Source organism: Acomys russatus, chromosome 29 (genome assembly GCF_903995435.1).
Source record: "Acomys russatus chromosome 29, mAcoRus1.1, whole genome shotgun sequence".
NCBI lineage: Eukaryota > Metazoa > Chordata > Mammalia > Rodentia > Muridae > Acomys > Acomys russatus.
In genome coordinates this window covers 14,147,648-14,170,785 of record NC_067165.1, presented here as the reverse complement: position 1 = coordinate 14,170,785, position 23,138 = coordinate 14,147,648, and the positions used below count along the sequence as shown (strand labels likewise).

Below are 23,138 nucleotides of genomic sequence, written 5' to 3'. Positions count from 1 at the left end.
CTGGATCCACCCATCCTCCCATACTGGGAAGAATATAGGTGATATTGTGATGTGGCAGGAGCCGCTAGGGCTCAGGACGGGAGATGGGCTGCTCAAGATGGGTGACCCCTGGCTGGGCGTTGTGGCGCATGCCATTAATCCCACCACTCAGGAGGCAGAGGCAGGCAGATCACTGTGAGTTCGAGGCCAGCCTGGTCTACAGAGTGAGTCCAGGACAGCCAAGGCCACACAGAGAAACCCTGTCTTGAACCCCCCCCCAAAAGGTCCCCCTCTCACTAGAGAGCTCGATGCCATTGTCCAGTCTTCCTTCTAAGTGGTGTAAATTGGCTTGGAAGGTTCACAGCCCACACATTAAGTGGCAAAGACAACACCCACATTCTATGTTGCTACTGTTTGATATAAAATCAACTCATAAAGACGTAAAAGGAAGACTTCCACTTCCCTGGTTAAGTCAGATGAAACTCACCTACAACGGGGAGAGATGGAATAGAAGTTTTGGTTTCTTTGTAAACTCAGTTATGTTATGTAAATATGTTTTTGTTTTAGTCCCAAGTGTGGGATTTTAGTTTGGGCTTTAGTATGTCCACAGCTGAGAACTGCCTCCTGGGGGGCGTGGGGGCGGATTGGGGCGGGGTACGTGGTCCTTGCCAGCTAGTAATGGCCTGCCTCATTCAGGGTGGTCTAGGACTCTGAGGAAGATAAATATGAGAACCCAGAGGGAAAAAGTCAGCATGTGGCAGCTGTGTGTGGCCTGTAGCAGTTTGGAGATACCAGAGAGGGACAGTGTGGCAGCTCGGAGCTAGACAGCGGCTTGGAGGGGACTGCTTGCTGCGTCTGCTGTTGACGGAGGCTGGAGGCTGGTATTGCCTGAAAAGAACCGATTGACCCCGAACAGCTGGGATAAGTAAAGGGTCTTTGCCCCCTTTTCCCACTAACCTTCTTTCTCATACCCAGGGTTAAGGGGTCGGTGGAAGGAAGGTAGGGGTTCAATACCCCAAATAAAATAGAGGTTTAAAAACAAGTGTCAACACAGAGGTAACCTACATGAGTTTTTTCCCCTCTTTGTATGTGTGTAAGTGTGTGTGTGTGTGTGTGTGTGTGTGCATGCCACTTCACACACACGGAGGTCAGAGGACATCTTTCGGGAATCAGCTCTCTCACACTCAGGTCTCTAGATTAGCATGGCAAGTGCGGTTAACCTCTCAGCAGCCCCTATAAGAAAATTTAAAGTGTAATTTATAATGAATATACCCCACTCAAGATCACTTCTCTTGATGTTGGTCAGCACCTGGGACTTGAAGATGTCCCATCTCCAGAAAATGCTGATCCCTTCCCTGAACCCTAGCCTCTCCCTGCCCCTTCACCGCATCACCTTTACTCTCCCCAAGACCATCACCCCAACCTGTGTTTTCTCCTAACTCGTTTATTTGAGATGGGGGGGGTCTGATTATGTAGCCAGGTTGGCTTCAAATCCACGAGCATCTTGCTTCATGCCTGAGGGCTGGAATTATGGGGTGTTTGCTACCACACCAGGGTACTTGAATCCCTTTTGAAAAGAGATAAGAAGCGGGAAGGAGAGAGGGAGGGAGGGAGGGAGACACACACACACACACACACACACACAGAGAGAGAGAGAGAGAGAGAGAGAGAGAGAGAGAGAGAGAGAGAGAGAGAGAGAGAGAGAGAAGTGTGTGTGTGGGGTGAGGCTCAATAAATCTTGGTTGAATAAAGGAATTGTGCTAGCCAGCCAGATGGCAGGAGCCTGAAGCAGAGCAGGGCTTTTCCTCGAGGCTGCAGGAATAATGATCTGGGAGTGGCTTTGAGAGTGAGAAGGCGCTGCCCAGCCTCTGCTCTGTGACTATGGCATGGCAGCCTCCCCTGGGATGGTTGCTGCTTCCTTGGTTAGGCAGGAACTGATGAAAGCTTGTCTGAAGGGGCCTGAGAGTTTAAGACACGAGGAAAGGAAAAGTAGAGTTAGCCGAGGGTCAGGGATATGCCAAAGGAGGTCGAGGGGGATGGGAACTGGGCTGTCCTTGGAGGGTAGAGGGTTATCCAGTCTATGAGGCTGGGTGAAATGAGCTTGTAAATGCTTCTCCAGGCTGACGCTATTAGAAGCTTGATTATGCTAATTCTAAAACCATCAAATAGCACAACGTGTCTGCGGCTAAGCTCTAGAACCTGGGTTGCGCTCTGATTAAGAGCTTTACAAACATGATTCTGTGTCCTGCTTCCAATTCTGCAGTTTTATCCCCTTTCACAGAAGAGGAAAGTAAGGTGTTAGTGAGAGGAAGTTCTCTGTGCTGTGGGCATTATGCAGACCCGGGCTCCCCTTCAGCCGGCTGGTCTGTCCTCACTGAGTCTTTGGGGAGGGGGGATGGTGGCACCTAATGGGGGAGTCCCTGCAAGCTTGAAGGCGCCCAGCTTAAAGCACCTGTGCAGCTTTAGGAGGACCCTCCCTGTTTCTGAATGGCTTCACTTGTGTTGCCTGGTGTTGCCCTGGGTTCCAAGCCACTTTCTGTAAAAGATCAGGATTCCCCAAGGGTGGACACCTGCAGGGTAATGCTTGCTGTCCCTCTTGTACTCCTCTTCGGGCCATGGGGTGTGCACATCTCTGATTTTCCTGCCTCCTGTAAAGCTAGGTGCCCTCTCTCTCTCCCTCTCCCTCTCTCTCTGTTGCATGCACTTAATTCCCAGATTCATTCCTTCAGAAACAAAACAAAATCAGTGTCATTGGGCTGTTTTAGGGCAGATAGGAGAAGGCGGGAGGGCTCATTCAGAGCTGGGTTTTGGCCAGCCAGACATGATGAGAGGGTGGAGAAGATGAAGGTGCTTGGAGCATTGACAAGAGTGACATTGAGTGTTAGGCTTTGAGACTTAAATTGGTCGTGGAGGAGAATGAAGGAAGGAGAGAGCAGGCGTGAGGACAAGGCCCAGTGTGTGCTGCTACGGAAAGGAGGGCTTGTAGCCCAGGCTGGAGAGTGCTTGGTCAGGATGCATGAAGCCTGGAGTCTGAGCCTCAAAAGCCACATAAATTGGTCATGGCGGTACTGGCCTGTAATCTTAGCACTCAGGAGGTAGGATCAGAAGTTCTAGGTTATCTTCTGCTATACAGAGGGTTTGTGGGCAACATGAAACCCAGAAAAAGAGGGAGGGATGGAGGGGAGAGACAGAGATGAGAGAGAGAGAGACATTCATGTCACTCATAAGCGATGGACGTTGTGACAGCAAGAACTGGTCTGTGTAGTGGGCGTGGGAGTAACTCAGTATGGGACAGGAAGCAGCCGAGGCTGCTGGGCAGTCCACCAGGCAGAGCACGAAGGCACAGCCATTGGATTTTGCAAATTGCAGGTAGTCATTATAGGGATGGGGGGGGGGGGGGGCAGGCCTGGGGAACCCATAAATGTCAGACGCGTTGTTAAAAGCTGTTAGAGGTGAGCGGCGGAGCTGTACAGAGGGATGGAATCACACCACGCAACACCACGCAACAGACCCACTTAAGAGGTTTAATAAGGAGATTCAGGTTTAATAAGGAGATTCAGAGACCCTCTCTAGAGACATGAGGAGGAAAGAAAGGGGGAAGGGGTACCCCAGAGAGAGAGAGAGGTGGAGAGGAGAGGTAGAGAAATAGAGAGACAGGGAGGTAGAAAAAGGTAAAGAAGTGGTGAGAGGTAGAGAGGAGAGGGAAGGAGAGAGAGAGAGAGAGAGAGAGAGAGAGAGAGAGAGAGAGAGAGAGAGAGAGAGAGAGAGAAAGAGAATATCACATGGAGGGTCTGTCCTTTTATATGGCCCAGGGCAGGGTAAGCAGTGACATCACAGGCAGGCAGTGGACCCAGAAGCAAGCAGGGAGATGGGAGAATGAAGGAGTTTACTGGGAAGGAAAGCAAAGAAGTGTTTAAGTCTCTCCCACTCTGGAGAGCGCTGTTGGGCTGAGGGAGGAGAGTTTTACTCAGGGCAGGAGAAGGCTTGAGCAGGACAGAGAACAGGATGTAGCAAAGAGGAAGCAAGAAATGGGGGGAAGAGATAGAGAGTCCCGAAGGAGGCACAGCATCTACAGGACAGCAACCTCCGGTCCCCTAGAAACCACAGGGACGAACAGGAAGGAGCAGGTGTGGGTGGCTTTCCTTGGTGATGAGGATGAGGACATTAGGGAGCCCTGCGAGGGTGAGGTCATCAGCAGCTTGTTTCATTGAGAAATCAACTCCCGTATCATGCCCCACCACAGTGACTCACAGGCAAGGAAGCAGAGACATTAGCCAGGATTTTGTGTTCTAGGGACTCAGACTTTCTCTGCCATCTGTACTGGGGAAGGCAAACTGGCAGTCCTGCCCTCTGAGCTCTTCCTGACATCCTGTGAGTGATCTCGGGAGCACCAACTGTCTAGACCCAGGAGGGTAGTATACAGCATTTTGTCTTCCCAAGGAAAGCGGCTGTGGGCGGCTGAAAATGCCAAGGACTAAGGGCTGCAGCTTTGCGAAGGGTCAATAGGAGGAGCTGCCTTTGGAAGAGCCTGGATGAAGGGGGGATGGGATGGGCAAGTGAGGCCCCTTGTAGATGAGGGGAGTGAATAGTGGACACCCCATTACACTGATGGTTAATGCTTGTGTAGCTGTTTTAAACCTCTTCCTGCAAGACTCAGGAGCAACGTTGGGGCTGTGCAAAGCTCTTAAACTTTTGGCAAGGAGAGGGTCAGGCAGCTGTGAGAGCTAAACAGAAGTCCTGCTGATCTGGTGGGGCGGGGACTCAGGACGAATGTAATTTGATTTCAACCAACTAAGAGATGGACTGACGTCATGATCTGAGGGGCATCCAGTGGGCCCAGGCTCTGGACAAAGGGTGAACAGTGAGTAGGAACTGACATCTGGCGCTCTCCTCACCCTACACCCTGGGGCTGGAACACACAGCAGACACAAAGCTACCACGAGGCATCGCTTGGCCTTCACATGTGAGTGCAAGGACATGCCTCCCAGCCAGGCCTAGGAGCAGCGCACTGGGGCAGGTCCACATGGATCCTGTGCTCAGAGTTTGCCAATCTGGTCTGAGCTTTGGCTTCGTTTCTTTAAATGCCATCTAGGCCCGGCCACTAGAGATCGCCTTCTCATCATGTGGCCTGGGCCCTGGGCCTCTCTGGTTTTGTTTCCCTTAAATTTGTGTGCAGTTTGGGATGCTACACATGCTAAATTCAGAGCATAGGCGTTCCCAGCATTCCCTGCCTTGCCTTGTACTATACTACGCAGGGACCAAAAGCTAGGTGAGAAATGGAACAAAGACCATTCATCTGGCACTCTGAGATGCCTGTATCTCTGAGTGATTCAAAGTGTAAACCTAGTTGCCACCTTTAGCCACAGGGGAGGTGGGGCAGGGCTCCTGTCCTCCTACCTGTGAGTGTCACATTCACTGAACTGGGCAGAGGTGCAGGGCCACCAAACAGACCTCACACTTACTGACACTCAGGGTGGTAAGCCAAAAAGACAGAAGACACGAATGAGCTTCTCTTCCCACAGGAAGACTGAGGTGGGAGCCAGCACTGTGGCGCATGCCTGTAATCCCAGCACTCGGGAGGCAGAGGCAGGCGGAACGCTGTGAGTTCGAGGCCAGCCTGGTCTACAAAGTGAGTCCAGGATAGCCAAGGCTACACAGAGAAACCCTGTTTTTCGAAAAACAAAACAAAACAAAATTGAAGTGTGACGGTCTAAGCCCTCAGGCAAGGGAAACTCACCTGGTCATTCACACCTTGCAGCTCCTTGTAAACAGAATGGAAAAAATTATCTTCACTTTTTTTTTCTGTTTTTTCGAGACAAGGTTTCTCTGTGTAGCCTTGGCTGTCCTGGACTCACTTTGTAGACCAGGCTGGCCTCGAACTCACAGCGATCCGCCTACCTCTGCCTCCCGAGTGCTGGGATTAAAGGCGTGCATCACCACCACCCGGTTTAAGATTAGAGGCGTGCGCCACCACACCTGGCCTTAAAAGATATATTTAGTAAGTAAGGGAAACCTGCTGAGTGTCCGGTCCCCTTGTTGAGCACTGGAATAAGGCAGCGGACGGAGCAGGTTCATCCCTCCTGGCCTTGCGGAATCTGTAGCCTCAGATGAGGGAAACACAAACAGATGTAGATGGTGAAGATTTCGGGGGTGGTAACTCACTGAGCTGGCCCAAGGCTTAGGTGCGGCTTCCTGAACGAAGCTATTGTCCTTTAACACATATGACAACTCACTCCAGGTGCGGTAAGTCTCAGCGGGGACTTGATGTTTAACTACGCACAAGAGACTTTATAATCAAGTTTAGTTTTGGCTGGCTTAATGTCTGTCTGTTTGTCTGTCCGTCTCTTTCACAAGGTACAGGACTGATAACCAATTGGGAAGAAGCTCTGTGTTGTATTTCTAGACCAGTGAGAGGAGTGGGGATGGAGCTGAGATGGGAATTCTCTCTCTCTCTCTCTCTCTCTCTCTCTCTCTCTCTCTCTCTCTCTCTCCCTCCCTCCCTCTCTCTCCCCTTTCTCAAGACAAGGTTTCTCTGTGTAGCCTTGGCTGTCCTGGACTTGCTTTGAAGACCAGGCTGGCCTCCAACTCACAGTGATCTGCCTGGCTCTGCCTCCCAAGTGCTGGGATTGGGAATTCTCTTGATCTGAGGGACAACTGAGAAGTACCATGGAGAAATCACTTCTACAAGGATCCAGAGCTCCCAAGAAGCCTAAAGGGTGGAGGGAGGCAGGAGAAGCCTGCCCCGGAAATGAGGAGACCCGGCAAAGTAGCTGCGGAGGACAGTGTGGGCCAGTAAACCCAAGATGTTTCCAGAAGTCAGCAGAAAGCAGGCCGGAAATTATACGTTTTTAAATTGAGGGCCTAAACAACCAAAGTTCTGAAAAAGAGACAAAATATATCCAAAGATACATAAAAATTGCAGCAGCTCTCCCACAACACAACAAAATTACCCGTGGGTGAAAAACCACTGCCTTAGGAGTATTCATTTTTGATCTATTTGGCATCTGGACCAAATTGCCCAGCTTCAGGGGAGCCAGGCCTATTGCCTTATCACACAGCAGGGGGCGCACTTGCACTGCTGTGAACACAGCTCCAAGACAAAAGCAGGCTGTGAATTAGGTGTTACCCTGAACTTGATCCCTCAACTCAGATCCCTAAATCTAGCAGGTAGCCACTAAGATATGAGAATCTAGGGGCCTCAATAGGTCAGATCTTGTTTTTTTTACTTCTCGTTTGATTTTAAGTTCAGAGGAGAACCAGAGATGATACTGAGAGATCAGAACCCTCACAAAGGGTGTCACCCAGGGCTGGGCAGAGTATTTGCTCTCCCCTTAATGGTGAAGCCTCTGGGTGTGGGACTGGGAACAGAAAAGAGCTGGTGTGGCCTTGGATGGCTTTTCATGTGATAGTGACATGGAGTGGGTGTGAGGGGCCTGAAGGCTTTGGTGCCAAGGCTGGCTCTGGTTTGGATATTGCCAAGTCCCTATAAGCACAGCTTGGAATACAAATCAAGTAGGTTCCCGGTTTTAGTCCATCGTGACCTCTGGCACAGTGTACGCTGGACCCATGGGCACGTGCATCTGAGTTTGGTATGAGCAGGTATGAAATTCAGGCGAGAGTGGGTGGGTTCAGGTTGGGACGGCTGTAGAAAAGGAGGGGTGTGGAATTCAAGGCCAAGGTTTATTATATTGGCCCTGGGTCTTGAGAGCATGGGTCAATTTATACGTGCTGGAATTAGTATAGATGCTGGGATACTGGTCAGCTTCTGGGTGGGGTTGATGCCAGGTAAGAGTGCAGTTGAAAAACGGTGAGACAGAGACGGAGGCTTGTGTGGCAATTCTGCAGAGCCAGTCCTGTTTTGCGTTGGATCAGGTTACTGTACTAAATGACCGCAAAGGCAGGAAGGGGTGTTGAGGTCAGTGTTGGTACTAGGGTCACAGTGTCTGTGTTATCACCCCTCTGGTGACCCAGACCCTATTTTGCTATTGAAAGTGAGAGCCCCAGGAGTAGAGGATGCCTCAGCAGTTACGAGCACTTACTCTGCCAGAGGACTTGGGTGTGGGTCTCAGCACCCACATCGGTAACTCAGTTTCCTCGACTCCAGTTCTGGGCCATCTGATTTGAAGCCCTCTCAGGCCGGCACCTGCACTCATACGGTGCACAGGCATACACACATGCATGCTCATGCACGCGCAGGCATGCACACACATACACACGAATACACACAAATATAGGTATATACACATTTACACATAAACTCGTGTGCGCACACACATACACACACACACACACACACACACACCACAAATAAATAAATATATCTTTTTTAAAACTCGAGAAGCCTGGGGGATGGAGAGATGGCTCAGCGGTTAAGCGCACTGACTGCTCTTGGACCCAGGTTCAATCTCAGCGCCCGCATTGGCAGCTCACAACTGTCTGTAACTCCAAGATCCAATACCTACACACATACAAGCAGACAAAACACCAACGCACATAAAATAAAAATAAATTTAAAATGTTTAAAAATCGAGAATCCCAGTCAGGAAATGTAAATAAACCAGTGAGATTTTATTTAGGGACTGGGACTCGGTAAAGCTTTGGGGTACAGTGAGAGGCAGTTGTCTTAGAGCTTAGGGTTTATCTGGGGACAGGGGTTCTCAATATCTATAATGGAGTTCATTCGGACCAGGTTGGGCCCCACTGTCAATATCAAGCTTAGGTCAGGTAAAAGTAATGAAACCATTTAGGATATGTAATTGCAGTCAATACGCTGTAGGGCTTCAGATAAAAATCAAAATTACTACTTTTTCTGATTGCTAGGCAAATTTTGGGGTTTGGAAGCAACAACATTAGGTTCAAAGGTGGCTCTGGGCTGAGTATCAGGTTTACATCCGTATTGGGGGCAGGGGACCCTAGAGAAATACTAGGCTCATGTGAGGATTTGGGAGGGTCTGCACTTGGTGTTGGAGTTTGGGTCTATCCATGCCCAACACTGAGGTTTAAGCTCAATCTTGGCGTCCCAGTAGCTTTAGACTTGGGGTTGGTCGGCAGCCACGGTAGGCCTGCGCTCCTCTCCTTTCTACAAGCGAGAGTGCACGAGGGGAGGGGCGCGCCGGGGACGCGCACGGCAGGGGCAGGGACGCGGGCGCGGGCGGGCGGGCGCGCGCGGCTGGAGCTGGCGCGGGAGCGGCAGGAGCGGTGGCGGTGGCGGCGGCAGAGGCGGCGGCTCCGGCTCCAGCTCGGGCGGCGGTGGCGGTGGCGGGAGCGGGCGACGGCGGCAGCGGTGGACTGGGAGCTGCGGCCTCAGCGGCTCGAGGGGGGACATGCAGACCGACGGCCCCCGGAGAGGCGGTGAGTGACCCCGAGCCCCCTTCGGGCCCCTCGGTGCGCGACCCTTCCGCGCCGTCCCCGCCCTGCCCCCGCGTCCGCGAAGCTGAGCCGGGGGCGGGCCCGGGGGCGCCTGGAGGCCGGGCCGCGCCCCCACCTGCCGCGCCCGCGATCTCAGCCGAGCCCCCGCCGCACCTGAGCCGCAGCCGGCGCCCCCAGTGCAAAGTTTCCCCGCGCCGGTGGGCGCCCGGTTCCCCACCCGCCGCGGTCGCGCTCCGGGGGCGGCCTTCAGCCTCCCCCGTCGGCCCCGGGCGGGTCCAGGCCGCCTCCCCGTCCCACGGCGCCCCCTCCCCGCCGGCGGAAGAGCCGCAGCCGACGCCGGGTCTCGCGGGCAACCGGGCGCACGTGCGGCCCCGGGATGCGCGGGGCGCGAGTTGGGAGCTCCCCCCTCCCCTGGTCTCCTCCGTGCTGAGCACGGGCCGGGGAGGGGCCGGCCGGCCGGGCGGTCCCAACCCCCACCTGGAGCGGCGCCCTCGAGGCCCCGCAGCCCCTTGTCCCGGGAGGACGGGTGCGCTCGGACCCGCTCCGAAAGTTCACTCAGTCGCCTCCCGGTATCCCGCCCCGTCCCGTCCCGTCCGGGTGTGCCCTGTCCCCAGTCTCTGCGACCGCGTCTGGGTCTCGGCGCCTCTCTCGGTTTCCCTAGGTGTCTCTGTCTCCCTGTGTCTCTCCCTGTCTCCAGGTCTTGCTCCCTGCGGTCCCAGCGTGTCCAGCTGTGGGTCTCTCTTCCCTCCCAGTCTCCGTGTTCTCTCCCCGAGTATCGGATTCTTTCTCCCCGGGTCTTCCTGTCCTTTCTCCGCAGGTCTCCGTGTTCCCTCTCCCAGGTCTCCGCGTTCCTTCTCCCCAGGTCTCCCTGTTCCCTCCCCCCTGGGCTCCCTGTTCCCTCCCCCCACGGGCCTCTATGTCTCCAGTCCCTGTAGCTCCCTCCTTAGGTGTCTCTCTGCTTGGTGTCTCTGTATCTCCCCCTCCCCCATCAGGTCCCCTCCCCCACTTCTCTGGAATGCGGCCCCTCTGGTTCTTCTACCCCGGGAGGGGGAGGGGCTAGCCCTTCTCCCCGTTTCACCCCTCCTTCTGCCAGGGCCCCTGAGTCGGAGCAGGTGGGGTGGGAGCCCTACCTGCCCCTAGCTGCGTAACAGGAGGGAAGACCACCGTGAGAGCAGCCGGGCAGGGCCTGGGGATGCTGAGTGACCAAGGCTTGTTGTTGAGGAAGGCACCTCTGCTTCTGCTTCTGAAGGGACCAGGGTGGCATCCTGAGTGACCTGGTGCTGGCTTTGGCCTGGGAATACAGGGAAGTGTTTCGTGCTGGTGAGGCCTGGAGAAGGAAGAGAAGTGGCAGTTCTTGGATCTAGGGCTCAGTCTGAGATCCTTTGGGAGGCATCAGGAATCTGATAGGATCCAGAGAGAGGTGAGGTCTGACAGGAAATCTGAGGGATTCTGTTTGGATCCGTATTAACTCTTGCTTCAGGGAAACAGTGAAAAATCCCTGTTTTTTTTTTTTTTTTTAAAACTGATTATGTGAATCTGCCCAGGGCAGATTCAACGACTTCTCAAGAACCCTTCCTTCTGGGCCAGGGCTTGGGCCACACACCCCAGACATAGCCCTTCACTCCAGTTTTCAGCTCACTCTCCATTCTTCCTGAAAGAAGGAGCCCACCCCACCCTCCACCCCCCTCACCCCCCACAGAAACCTGCTGTGCTTGCACACTCACAGCACACCTGTGCATCCTGCACACTCAGTCTCAGGCCTTCCTGTACACATACTTTCTTGCACACTCCAGTTCAGTTTCTTCCTGGTTCTGTTTCCTTTGAGTTACAGAGTCCCTCTCCCCTTCCTTTAATTAGGACAATTTTGACATGGCTCTTCTTCCTCTTCTTCCTCTTGCAGCCTCTGGCCACCCAACCCCTTTCCCTCTGGCCAGGCTCATGTGTTTAGGGCTATGGAAAAAGAGGAGTTTAGTTCTGGATGCTGGAGAAGCAGTTTGCCAGGAGGTGGGGTTGACTGCAGCAAGGGTAGGCCAGCTGAAAACCTTGGCTTGTGACTTGTGTTGATGTGCAGCGAGAGATACTGTCCCCCGTGTTTTGTGCTTTCTCTATACTTCCTCCCAGACACCGGAACTGGGAGTCAGTTTGAGGTCCTCAGTGGGAGAGGTAGCCCCTAGACTTGAACAGCCTTAATGCTCCAGAGTGATATGGCAAGGGGGTCTCTTTGGGGACGGGAGGGATGTCTCAGGCTCAGTCCGCCGTAGAATGGGGCTGATAACCAAGTGTAGGTGGGCCCCAGGGCTGCTGTGCGAAGCCAAGGGAACCGAGCGGCTGTGCGAGTCGGCGGTGGTGATCACTTCATGGGAATGCAGAAGTGATTCGCTAACCTGCTATTGATTGCTGACTGCGTGCCGGGCACAGGGCTAGGCACTTTAGGCCTGGCAGTCTTGCTTCCTGTGGGACTAGCAGCTGTGTAGAAAAGGAAGCCCATCTCCTAGCAGCTGCTGAGGTGAGAGCTCTAGCCACGTATAGAGCAACTGTCATTCTAAGCTGGGGTTAGACTGGAGGAGTTTTTAGGAGTCAGGGCAGAGATGCAGGGTCAGTGTGAGATGGATGGGTCTCAGAGGAGACTAAGAAAGGCCTCTCTGAAGTGGGCTTAGACAGATGGGTAGGAGTTTGCCAGTTGAAAAAGAGAAAGAACACTGCAGATGGAGGGAAAAAAATTAAAACAGCCTAAGCAGCACCGGAAATACTGCAGTGGAAGAGCCGGTGCCTGGTGTGCTCGAGGCCCCGGATTTAGTTCCCGGCACTACAAATTACTTAGTTAATTAAAAAACTTAAACAATATGAGTGAAGATTGAGAGATGTTATCACTTGTGGCGTGTTCAGGGACACAGTAGCTCACCGGGTCTCGGGTGTTCTGTGAGGTACCCTGTGACTTCTGAAAACCCACAGAGACCAGTGGCTTAAGGTTTGGGTGGAGTCTGTGGGTCGCGCTACAGTAGTCAGCTTGCAGTTGCTTGGCTAAAGGATGGTTCTGGGCTATGGAAAGCTCTGGGTGGAGACAGGATTCCAAGTGAGGAAGATGCTCCATGCAGACAGTCAGGTGAGAGAAAAGGTGGCTTGGCGGGGAGGAGCACAGGCCGGCTGAGAAAGCACATGTGACAGGATTGGGTGAAAGGTGGCATGTGGTGTGAGGAAGGGGCCCCAGGCTTCCCTGAAGCCCCTGAGCTAGGGACCTGGGAGGAGAGGCACAGCCTGAGTAGATGTTGCGCTCAGGCCCCGTGTGTAGTCTTTGAGGCATTTGGGTTTTGGTGAAGGTACAGGACCCTACAGGAGGGTTTGGTACGAAGACAGTCTAAGCCAGATAAGGACACTCGGGGTTATATGAGAGCCAGGGTTGACGATGTTCTCTCAGGGAAGACACCTGTCAACAGTGGCCGAGAGCTTGCCTTGACCTTGAACAAGTTGCTAATCATCTCTGACCCTCATTTCTCAAATGGGTACGATAGAACTCCATGCCTCATAGGGTTGTTAGGGAGAATGAAAGGTAAGCCTAAAGTCTTGGAGACAGGGCCTCACACCTTGTATTATCACTCAGTGGTAGCAGTTGTTTTAATGCCACCAGTGAAAGTGTTGAAAATCCACTTCTTCAGATTCAGCAAACCACTGAGTTGTCTTTGGAAACACGTGCTGTCCAGGCTGAGGTACCTGCCTGCAGTAGCTGCCCTGTGACCTGGGGCCTTATAGGGGGGATGCTCAGTGGAGTGAGGGGCCAGCTACCTTGTTTCCCCAGCCTCATGCTCACCAGTGCATTTGACCTTCAGGGCACAGGTAGGTGTGAGAAGGCTGGAGGTGGGGCCCTCGGGAGGAGGACAGTGGGAGGGGCAGCTTCTGTGCTTTAGTGCCCTGCTTCCTCCTAAGATGCTTTTTTTCTGATTCTGCCTCCAAGGTCCAGATACACCAAGTCCGTGCACCCACTGGGTCTCTGAGCCTGAGAACTCCTGGTTTATTTCCTTGGCCCTGTACTGTCTGTTGCTTCCGGGTGACTGTTTGTGGTGCGGCCCCAGGGCTGCCTGGAGGTTGCTTCAGTCCTTGTCTCTGCTCTGGGTTTCTGCTTGTTCCTGGTCCCACTGGTGGGCCGGGCTTCAGCCTGGCGGGTGACGCAGAGCTCTACCGAGGCCAGCCAGGTTGGTGCAAGGCCCTTCTACGTGATCTTGGTCATGGCTGTTACCTAAGCCTGGTCTGAGATCTTTCTGGGTTGTACCCAGCGTGATTTCTCACTGAAGTCCTGTCCAGTTAGTCCCTGGCTGAGCAGCTGTCCAGTCTGAGTTCCAGATGTCAGTGCTAGTTTGTTCTCTGGGTAGTCGGCCATAGGCATTTGTCCCCTTGTGGGTTTGGAGTGGTTCTGTGGGCTGCTGGTGGCCTATCTAAAGGTGACTTGATAGTTGGTTGGGCTTGTTTGATCCTGGACTGGTATGTTCCAGCACACCGGTCCGGAATGCTGCCTTGGGCTATTGTGTGTTCTCGGGGGTCTTGGCAGCCTCAGGATCCTGTGTGTTTCTGAGACCTGCTTTGTGGCCACTTTGGGTGTATGCCTTTCTGCAGATACGGCTCCTACTTTAGGTAGGGCCTGTCCCAGTTGTGGGGCAGGAGAACAAGTGCTGCTGGCATGGCCTTGGGTATGCCACTGTGCCTTGAACACTACCCCTCTGCCTGGGTTCCTGAGAAACGGTAGCGCTAACAGGCCCACGGCAAACATTGTGAGGCTGGGTGGCTGGGCGGGCAACTCCAGACAAACGGGCCTTTGAGTTTGCAACACTGCTACACGGAAGCCGGTTTCTCTGGCCAGACCCGCTTGGCAGCCTGCTACAGGAGCAGTGGCCACTGGGAATGTTGTGGAGAAATGTGGTGGACTGTGCTAGAAGCCCTTACTGGCACCCTGAGGCCCAGGGCCTTTGGTTCTGGTTTGGCAGAGCGTAGGTGGGTCAGTAGAGGCTGCTTTGGTGAGATCTGGCTGCGTGAGTCAGTGCCTTTTTACCTAAGAAGGCTCCAGAGGTGACCAGTGTAAAGGACAGACAAAGGTTAGGCCGATGGCTCAGCAGTTAAGAGCACTGTCTGCTCTTGCAGAGTCCCTGGGTTTGGTTCTTAGCACCCACATGGCGGCTCACAACCATCCATAACTCCAGTTTGAGGATATCTGATGCCCTCTTCTGAACTTGAGCACACCATATGTGCACACAGATGGTACACATGCATACATGCAAGCAAAACACTCATATACATCAAATAAATCTAAAAAGCAGTTACAGTGAGGACAGTGGCCAGGTGTGGAGGTAGTCTGTGGTGAGCATCAGTCCTGAGTCAATAAGGATGTTTCCAGCCCCCCTCCCTCCCCGTGTCCTGTTCAGAGATGAGCCAGGTGGCATGAACACTGCTGTGAGTGCGGGATGAGGCCCAGAAGGAGCCCCGGACGGGCTGCAGCATGCTTCAAGTGGGCACCAGCAGAGTAGCTGAGCTAGTGATGAGGTGATGTGGGCGTGACTCAGCCCTGCCTCCACCCGGGACTGCGCGCGCGCATGCTAGTGAGAGCTCAGTAATAGTTTTAGAAGGAAGGGGCAGGGCTTTGACGCTATGTGTGTGCCAGCGGAGGAGGCACCCAGGGGCACACCTTCATTTTAGAAATTATAGAGAAGCAGAAAGTCAAAAAATAAATAGTGTTCCTGAAGCTTCTTTGAAGGCTCGTGTGTGTGCTGAGGCGTGTCCCCCTGGCTGGGCTGTTTCCTGTGAACTCATGCGTTGACTGAGCACCTACTGTGTGCTGGGTTCCTGCCAGGCACTGAGGACGGTGAGTTGAGCCGGGCAGATGTGCCCCATCTGTTTACTGAGCTTATTTTAGTGCCTCGGGGTCATGTAAGTAAATAAATACATTTGTGGTCACTGCTTTGAGGCAAAGTCCAGACATGTAGTTGGCAGTGTCTTGTAAGGCGTCCCTGAGAAGTGCTGTTGGCTCTGAAATCTCAGGGGTCACCAGTCGGAGGCACACAGGTAGCTCCGTCTAAGGCGGTGACGCCAGCACAGGCACGGCTGTGAGAGCTGAGGGAGTAGGGCAGACTTGAAGAGAATGCTCCTGTGGCTGGCCTGTGAGTGGAGAGCCTGGGCAGGTGGGGCTCCAGAGGCAGGCTGGGTGACTGCTCCACTGCGGGTCACTGTGGAATTCAGACCCAGATTCTATGGCCATGGTTGGAGGTGTGGCCTGTGTTGCTATGGCCACAGGGAATTAGGCAGATGGGCAGGCACATAGTAGGGGCTTGGAGGACATCAAACCAACGCAGTGAAGTGACCAGATGGGCATTTTTACTAAATAGGGATCACCCTACACTGACAGACCTGTAGCCTTCTTTTCTTTTCCCTGCGTAAGTGGTGAATTTCTTCCCCCCCCCCCCCCCCCGCCCCAGACAGGGTCTCTCTGTGTAGCCTTGGCTGTCCTGGACTCCCTTTGTAGACCAGGCTGGCCTCGAACTCACAGCAATCCACCTGCCTCTGCCTCCCGAGTGCTGGAATTAAAGGCGTGCGCCACCACCGCCCGGCCTAAGTGGTGAATTTCAAAAGTCTGTCTGCATCAGTTTATATTCTGCTTTGATGAAGTTCTTGATGTTTTCTCATCTTTTCCTCTCTGTCCAGGAAGGAGCGGAGGCCCTGGTGCCTTGCCCTCAGTGCTGACTGCCCAGCGACAGTGACTGGTATAAGCAAGCAGAGACCTGGTGAGTGCGCCTCTATCTGTGGCCAGGTGCAGGGCTGCAGGGGGGGTCCGTGGGCCAGGCTGAATGGCTTGGGGCTGTTGTTGTTGGTGGTGGTGGTTTGGTTTGTTCAGTTGGTTGGTTTTTGATTTTTTCGAGATGGAGTTTCTCTGTGTAATAGCCCTGGAACTTGCTTTGTAGACTAGACTGGCCTTGAACTCGCAGAGATCCACTTGCACCTGCCTCTGCCTCCTGAGTGCTGGGATTAAAGGCGTGCACCACTACACCTGGCCAATGGCTTGGGTTTTGATGTGAGATCCATATAAAGGTGTGGTGGAGGTGGCCAGTGTGCTTGTGGCTGAGAGATGGTAGAGGTTGGCGCGAGGCATGCAGGGATATGAAGAAGAAAAGGGATTTAAGTGTTATTTAGCGAGGTCAAGACGGCCACTGTGAGGCTTAGTGTGGGCATGAGGGAGGAGGGGAGCTGTCTGGCCAGCATGGAGGATGGAGGTGTGTGGGGAGCGATATACAGCTCATCAGCTGCTGTAGGTGTGAAATAGGCTTCCAATGACACCAGGATCTGTGCTGCTCCGTGCACCATGTTTCTGTAGGGAAAAAAGACTGCCTGTCAACTGAAGATTATGGTAGAAGGCACTGGGTACTCAGGGCAGTGGGCTGGAGTTGTAGGGAACAGGGCTAGAGGGTAGGTTAGGAGTCTGCATTCGAAGGCTGTAGATGGCTTTCTGAGGGGGCTTTGGAGGCACTGGAGGTTCTTAAGCCGACTGTGTCTGTGCATTCTTCATTCATGGAACGCTGGTGAGTGCCTCTTGTCAGCAGACAGAACTCAGTGATGGGCACCATTAGATTTGTGTTTAAAAGGTGTTGGCTCTGTTTTTTAATAATTAAACTTTATTATACAACCCAACTAGCTTATACAAGAAGGAAAAAAGGCTAAAGGGACAAAAGAGTGAACTTTCCTGTATCCATTCTACGGGACGGGTCCTTAGGTGTCTCTGGCCCGCTTGCTGGTCCAGCCGGTCTGCTGCTCCACACGAGTTCAAGCCCGGGCTGAACTTGTTGTTCTCTCCTCTCCACCTGTCTTGAGTCACATGGGAAGGGCGGTCTCCTTCTCCCGTTGAGGGTCAATTAGAAAAACAATAGCCCAGTTGGGGTTCCCAGGTCTGTTTTCTGGATTTCAGGCCCAGGATGGCTCCATTCTGTCTGTCACACAAGGTATTCATGGGGTGCCCCAAGGGTAAAACCCGCCAAGACTGCTTTCACCTGTGACAAAGCTTAATCTTTCCCACAAAAAGGATTGTTTATTTTTATTTTATGAGCATTTGCCTACGTGGATGTATATCACCATGTGTGTGCCTGGCTCTGGTGGAGGCAGCAGAGGGGAGCGGACCCGCTGCAGATTATGTGAGCCTCCACCCATATGGGTATTGGGAGTTGAACCTGGGGCCTCAGCAATGGTATTAAGCACTTTAAACTTCTGAGCCACCTCTCCAGCCCCGATACGTGTATTTCTGTGAGCTAAAGGCACCACTGGCTTGTGTACAGGATGGATAGGAAGGGAGTGACCGAAGATGGGATGCCCACCGAGGGCGGGAGAGGTAGTTAGGATTGAAACGAGACAATTTCAAACTTCCTGGCAAGGTGGATGTTTGGGGTGAGGAAAGGACCTTCAAAGGTTTGCTGACCTGGGTGACAGGGCGTCCCTTCTCTATAAGCTTCTTAAAGGCATGACCCGTGTCTCTTGGCCATCACTCTGTGCATTGGGCAGTTCTAGGTAGATGGTTAAACAAAGGAAGCCATGACAAAGATTGCTCTGGAGTCATGTGGTGGCTCAGCAGGTAAATGTGCTCGCCGCCTGACGGCCCGAGTCTGATTCCCAGAACCCAGTGGTAAAAGTGGAAGCAGAGAATTGACCTCCACGTAACCACAAATGGGGGTGCCGAGAGTATCGGTGAGATGGGCAGTGGGATTGCTACAGGCGGAAAGTTAGGATGGGGAGAGTGGCTGTAAGGCCACTGTGCGCCCTTCAGTCCGTCTTCAGGTGAGGGGTCTGATCTGCCAGCAGTCTGACCAGAGCCTTTGTCCTCTGGGGATGCTACTTGTTGGTGGCTGGTCTGGAGGCTGAAGTTAGTCTAGGGCAGAGAGAGATGCTTTGAGATTCGAAAGACCAAGAAGGTGCTGATAGGAGCAACGGGAAGCAGGTTGGGACTGCCTTTCGTTGAAGGTGAGAGAGTGATTCGAAGGGGGACTGGGTTCTAGGGCTGGGGCTAGGTCAGGCTGTAGGCCAAACAGCTTGCCCTCTGTCAGGGTTTCTCAGCTGTGGTACTGTAAACTTTCTAGACAAGGTGATCCTTTTGGCGGGGAGGGTCTGGCATTATGTCGTAAGATGTCGCACAGTATCCAGGGTTTCTTCCCATCGGATGCTAGTAACCCTCACCTCCATCCCCAGTCCTAACACTCAAAGAAGTCTCCAGACATTACCTCACGTCCTGTGGCAGGCCAGAGCAACCCTGGGCTGAGAACCACTGGTCTGTTTGCATCACTCTCGTGATTTCACTAAACCGTACAAGCTGGAAGCCTAGCGAGAGTCACTTGAGGGAGATTTTACGTTGATGGAGTACTTGAACCCGGGTCTGAAGCGGAGTGAGTGGCTAGGGCAAGAGAAGGCCATCTTTTGCAGTAGACAGAGTATAGCGGCCTCAAGGCGGCCAAGTTGCTGCACATTAATCCAAGGGAATCGTACTCCACACCTTCCAAGAAAAAGGCTAAGGGGTTGTAGCTGTCCAAGGAACTTTCGCTGCCCCCTTTGCAGTTTTGTTTGTTTCATAACTAGGCCCCTGTTAGGTTCTTGGCTGCCACTCACAGGCATTTGACACATCTTGTTCCCCCTTTGACTCCCCCAGAGAGTCAGAAGCTGAGTGCTACAAAGGGGGGGCGGTGCTCGATATAGTTAGGGGACCCCCCCCCAATACTAGAGCCAGAGGGAATGTTGGTCCTGGCTGTTGACGGGGGATTCTGGCCGCCCGGCTGGAGGAGGTAAGACAGTCTTAGGCTCCTTCCTGCCAGCCACCTTCTCTGGGTGGGGGGGGGTCAAGGCTAAAGCTGATTTATTCCCATCATAAGCCAGTGGCTGGTCTGGTGAGAGGTGGAAACATGTTGGGTTTCCTTCCCAAGTGTGACAAGGCCTGTTTCCGCCTCCGCGGCTGCTGCTGCAGTACCACGCGGTGAACCTTCCAGGACATGACAAAAGGGCTCGGTTAGCAGCCGCCACAGGTTAGAAGATGAACTGTTCTCAGCTCTCCCTGCCCAGCGTGGGTCTTGTCGCTTAAGCCCTGGCCTCTCCTTGGCCAAGCACACTGGAACCCTGTGTGCCCTTTCTTCTGCCCATGCCCATGTTTGGTCTCCAGCCTCCTGGGAGCCAGGGTCCTGGCCTGAAGAGGAGTGGTGGGGGAGGCGAGAGGAACAGGTGGTATTTGGAGACTAATTAATATTTGCGAATAATAACTCTTGCCCACGGGAAACAAATCAATCTGTGTTTGCATATTCATGAGGGGGAGGCCTTGAGAATGATCCCAGCTGTTTTCCATCCGGGAGTCCCTTGGTCCTGGCATCACATGGTCTCTTGGGGCCTCTTTGACCCTGGCAGGGATGGCTAGGGTGGACCTCGTGGAAGTGACATGCATTTTCCATGATACGCATATATGCGTCCTGTGGCTTGGTGTTGTGCCTGCAGATCCCCTTTTCCTCGGAGCAGCGATTCCCAGGCTCTTTGGTTTCACACACAGTTCAGTTCCCAAAAGTGCTGAGGGCCAGACAGGGGGTTAGCAGTTTTTTATTTTGTTTTGTTTTGTTTTTTGCCAAGTAAGGACATTATATATATATGAAAAAACAAAACCCTGCTATCTGCTGTCCCCATCACTTCATACAAGAAAGGACATTTTAGCACCAAGGACAAAATTTGAGAATAAAGGACATTTCTTCCTAAGAAAGGGCAGTTGGCAGCTGTACAGTGGTGTAGCAAAGAAAAAAGACATATCAAAGCCATTCTGAATGTAGAAAAATTACACTCAATTTTACCCTATAATATCATATGCCACGTAATTGTTTTCCTGCCCAAGTATATCAGTTTGGGAGAACCGATGGTCCACAGTGAAATTTACAGATAAGCTTGAGTGTCCAAGTGTTTGGGCCCTGATTCTATCTGAATTGTCCAAGGCTCAGCCATGTTGGAGTGGGTGTCTGTGCCAAGCACCGCTGTGTTGGGTGGGTAGCCTTGTTCTGCAAGGGATCTGGAGACCAGGTGTGAGCAGGACTACCATCTGGACCCAAGGCCAAGCCTGGGACTTCTGATGAGGGTGGAGGCAGTGGATCTGCGAGCAGCCTGAACTGCCTGACACCCGGGGCAGGCTCTGTGCCCAGAGTCCAAGGGTGGGAGTCACTTGCTCACACCAGGAGCTGCTGAGAGGGAGAGGCCTGGCTCGGAAGACTATATGGTTGCCAGAGCGGTTCCCTGAGATTGGTGCCCGTGTTTATATATGTCCCTGGAGTCTCCTGGTGTTTCTACTTGTCTGTGTCTCAGTATCTAGGGACCACTGGGAGCAGCTCTCTCGGGGAGGAGTGTCTAGATTTTCAACTTAAAAGGGAAAAAGCTTTCAATGTGTTCTGTGTGTGAGTGTTTACCTGCATGCGTGTCTCCGTGCCCACAGAGGCCAGAGGATGGTGCTGGATCCCCTGGAGCTGGGGTTAGCTGTGAGCTGCCGTGTGGGTGCTGGGAATCAACTGCAGGCCTTCTAGCAGCCAGGGGACTTAACTTGGAGCCGTCTCTCAGGCCCCTGTTCTCAGCTCTTCTGCCTTCTTCCTATGTGGATCTGAACAGAGTGCTCCAAACACTCTCCCTGGCGCGCACAGGGGAGCTTGAGTCCTCTAGTGAGAGCCACTGGCCTTCGCTACACTGGGGACTGGGCTCAGATAACACTGGTGACCAGAATTTCACGTAGCTGTTCTGGGAGTGAGGCAACATGGTGGCTTTATTGAGTAGGGCTTTGTTCTCCTTTAATATTTACTGCTGACACCCCTACCCCATGTCTGTGACACCTTTGTGGCAGTGTCCTGGGGAATCAGGCAGCTACACCCACAGCTGTCTGTACCCTCTGTGTACACCCACATGATGTCTGGACCAGACGCTGTTTCCGTGATGGCTGCACCTGGGAGTTGCCATGCTGTGATTGCTATACCGAGGCAGCTACAAGGGATTAAGCTTCTGTAATTGTGCTGGGGAGTTCTGTCCCACGATGACTGTGCTGTGCATCTTGTACCCTGTAACTTCTATCCTGTCGCATCCTTTTATGTCCAGACCAGGGCAGTGTGCCCCCATGATACTTGTGCTGAAGATTGTGTCCAGATGGCGTCCGCTGTTGGGGAGGGGGCGGGAGGGGGGTGAGGAGACCGTGCCTGGAATGCTTGAGCATGGAAATTAAACTCTCACTTTTGTGGTGTCTTACCCATGAGACCTGCCTAGGCCGCTCTGCCTGACCTGAGGTGTGACACACTTTCTGAGTTGTACCCTGGGTATCTGTACCAAAGCTAGAGTCCTACCAGAGAGAACCATGGCCATATGGCAACCCGGCCAGGCAGCTCACCACCTGATGTCTTGACGGCCACACTAAGAACATCATAGTGCTGTGACGAATGAGCCCAGATAGGGCCTTTAACAGTGTGGGCCTCCCATCCTGACACAGCAGTGTATGGGCTCACTGTGGACTGGCCTACCTCGGCTCCCATCCTGACATGGCATTGTATGGGCTCGCTCTGGACTGGCCCACCTCAGCTTTGTGATCGCTCAGAGCCCGGACTGAGTAGTGCTGGACGCCATACCATGTCCTTTTAGCTTTCCGCCCTTTGCTGCCTATGCTTCACTTGCAGTTTGGGTAAGCTTCTGGGCCAGGGAACATCTGCCCTCCCCTGTGTCTCTAGCCCCTGCCTCACTTTACAGTCCCACCTGCCTTATCTACCTTGGTTCACCTGCTGCTGGCTCACCTCATGATCTTTGGACTGTCCTAAGTCCAGAGAAGGGTTCAAGTTCCAGGAGAGAGCAGAACCATGTTTGAGCCCCATGCCTTCTGTTTACCTGTCCTCTCACCTTGAAACTGCCCTTAGCACTGTGGGGTCCCATGGGGCCCCAGGTCATGTTCAGTGTCACTCCCCCATTATACCCTGTTGTGTTTTCAGAGTGTGGATGAAGCCTGGCCACGTGCTAGTGGTCTATATGTGGCAGTGTGAGAGGCACTGGTGGGCACTGCTGCATGTCACCTAAGCCCCTAGGCAGGACCATGGAAGAGAAATCGTTAGACGCTCAGCCCTGGGGCTAAGGTGTCTCCAGTACTTAGTGTGGCCACTACTTAGGTGGCTGCAGAGTGGAAGAGGCATGCGAACAGGAGGGCGAGCGAGGTCTTGAAGGCTTCAACAAGCCCCGCGCACAGCCCTCCCCCATCTGCTTTGGATACCTGGAACAGGGGGAAGGGGAGGTGTGGGCGTTGATTCTGAGGGTCTGGCAATCTATTTCCTAGCCTCTTAATAGTTTGTCTTTGGGGTAGGAAGGTGCCATGGGAATTGGGCAGGCCGAGGGTGGCCAGGTGGGGCAACTGTAATGTGTAGAGAGCAGCCTGGCGAGCCCTGACGGGTTGTGGCTTTGGCTATGAGCCGCTGACAACGTGGAACCAACCGCTGCTCGGTCTGTGTTCCGGGACCTCTGTTGAGTGTGTCAGGGTCTGGCCCCTTGCTTCCCGAGGAAGAGCAACAGGATGGCCCAGGGCCTGGGATGTCCCTGGACTGTGTAAATCTGCTCGCTGTTCCTGTCTCTGTCGTGTTTTTGTTTGGTCTTTGTCCCAACCTCCGTGTTGTCTTTCGCTCCCTGTCCCCAACCCCTTAAATGGTGTGAGTTGGAAATGCAAACTCTAGAGCGGACTACCCCTGTGCTAGTTTCTGACCAGCTCTCTTCTCTTCCTGGGGCTTTGAAGGCCTCTGCACTCTTCTGTA

At 53.3% G+C, this 23,138-nt stretch overlaps 1 protein-coding gene across 11 annotated transcripts in view; it reads left to right on the top strand.

Annotated features, from left to right (window-relative positions):
- Positions 1–9,185: 9,185 nt before the first annotated feature.
- Positions 9,186–23,138, top strand: part of Ptprf (protein tyrosine phosphatase receptor type F) — an 82,863-nt gene continuing 68,910 nt past the window's right edge. For all 11 annotated transcript variants that reach the window (XM_051171918.1, XM_051171917.1, XM_051171916.1 and 8 more), the window contains exons 1-2: positions 9,186–9,330; positions 16,030–16,109. The gene's annotated coding sequence lies outside the window, so the exon portion shown is untranslated. The remainder of the gene's footprint in view (positions 9,331–16,029; positions 16,110–23,138) is intronic.